Source organism: Tupaia chinensis, unplaced genomic scaffold (assembly GCF_000334495.1).
Source record: "Tupaia chinensis unplaced genomic scaffold, TupChi_1.0 Scaffold000392_1, whole genome shotgun sequence".
Classification (NCBI taxonomy): Eukaryota; Metazoa; Chordata; class Mammalia; order Scandentia; family Tupaiidae; genus Tupaia; species Tupaia belangeri.
In genome coordinates, this window is record NW_006159894.1 from 506812 (window position 1) to 509042 (window position 2231).

The window sequence follows — 2231 nt, forward strand, 5'->3', positions numbered from 1 at the left end:
CTCTGTCTGGCGAGCGCACGTGCCCTATAGCGAAAATCTCTCCAAATAATAATAATAATAATAATAATAATAATAACGAATAAAATGAAATAAATAAATCTTAAAAGAGAGAGATAAGAAAAAGAAACTCTAGCTAGTTGAAGTCACCTAGAGTAAGCTTTGTTGTCTATAATCAAGAACCCTATGACATACCTAAGTCATACCAGTGTCTTAGTTCTGGCTAACACAAGTAAGTGGAAATGTGCTGGTACTGCCTTCTAATTCTTGATTTTAAGGATTAACTAAGAGAAGTGACATAAAGTATTTAATATAAACTTGGCACAAAGAAAACACTCAGTAATGGCAGCTATTAAAATGATCATCCTCTGTCCCTTTATTTCTTACCCTGATGCCTTCCAGGACCTCTTGCTGAAGGCAGAGACTTGAGGAGGCAGGTACCTCCTTGGAAACTTGGAGGCAGAACAAACAGAATAATGCTGGGATCTCTGTGTGTGGCATGTTAAACATTTACCACAGGGTTTTTTTTTTTTTTTTTTTTTTTTATTTTCCCTATCTGTTTAAAGCTCTTACTTCTACTTGTTCTTTGTGTTAGCTGGGTCACTTGGTTTAAGTTATTTAAAGCAAAAATGAGTGTTGGGAAGACTAATAAAACCACACCTTAAACTGCCTGTTTTGTTCAGCTGTGGAGTCAACGGGTGGCAGGCAAGTGTTTGTTCACAATGGGACTGATTTCTAGTTTTGTCCTTGACTAATTTTCTTTCTTTCTTTTTAATCACAAAAGCAACGAAGGCTCTTTATGGCACATTCAAATAATACTTAGTGTACTTTCTTTCTTAATGCCAGAGGACACACATATTCACCAGAAAAAGAGGAAGAGAAAAGGGGGGTGGGGGGGAGAAGGAGAAAGCACCCCCAATGCAACATGGTCACACAATCCCTTCATTTCTCTATCCTGCCAGGATTTGGGGCACACACACACACACACACACACACACACACACACATATGCCCAGTGTGTTTTTCAAACCACCAGAACCAGGAACTGAAATGCTATGTCAGCCATGTGGGATCCACCTCCCTTAACCAAAGGGCCATGGGTTGGTCCCCTAGTATAGTAAGTAAGAGAAAAAATAAACACTCACCTGCCCAATTTACCTTGCAGCAGTGAATCTGTTATAAATCTTGATTGAAGTAAATATTGCTTTATATTCAAGCTTTAGCAGCTGTTTGCTTATTAACATGCTGGTTTCCTGGGCCAGCAGGTGGCATAGTGCTTGGGGCACTGGACTCCCACATGGCTGACTGCAGTTCAAGTCCTGGACTTGGCAGCTTGCTTTCTCTCTCTCTTTCTTTCTGGGGAGTAAACATGCCCTGTAGTAAATTTTAAAAAATAACAATAGTAATAAATAAAATTAAATAAATCTTTAAAAAATTCTGGTTCCCTAAAATCTTTACCACAAGTCTTCAAATTCCACTATTTGCAATACCCTTTCTCCATTTATTCTCATCTGAAATCTCTACCACCACCCGCTTAACCACCTCCAAATCATCATCAGTACCTTCTGTGACTACTTCTTCCATCCTGGGCAACTTTAGGAGCCATCTCATGTTCTCCCTGTCCTTTCTAACCCCTTTTTGACATGTTCAACATTCTCAACTCACTATAGGATGTGGGTTCTTTTCCCCCATAGGACAAATGAATTCACCAGAGACAGAGGGAGGGAAAGTGAGAAATCACCTCCCAGTGGGGATGATTACACCATCATCCTTTCTCCATTTCTCCATTCTCCTCTCAGGATTTTGTTTATGCATGCACGCGTGATTTTTCAAGCCATTGGGTCTGGGACTCAAACCAGAGTTGGTCATGTGGGAGTCTGGTGCCCAACCCACACATCTTCTGCTGGCCCCCAGGACACGGACGTTCTTATCCTCTCCTAGCAGCCTAATTGGGCTCTAGGACTTGTCATCAGCACAGGGCTCTGTGTTTGTTCTTTCTTCTATCCCCTATCTGCTCCACTCTCACAGAAACCTCTTGATATCAGTGCCTCTGACTTCCCATCATTTATTCTGTCCGTCCTTGATTCCTTGATCAGCTGATTCTGTGTTGCTCTCACCCCTTTACAGATGATCCCACCTCAAAACTTTACTCTGGGCTCCATGACAGTTCACCCTGGATTACCTGCACGATCTGCTTCTCAGTTCCTGCTCTTTGGTGCAGATACCTAGGGAAA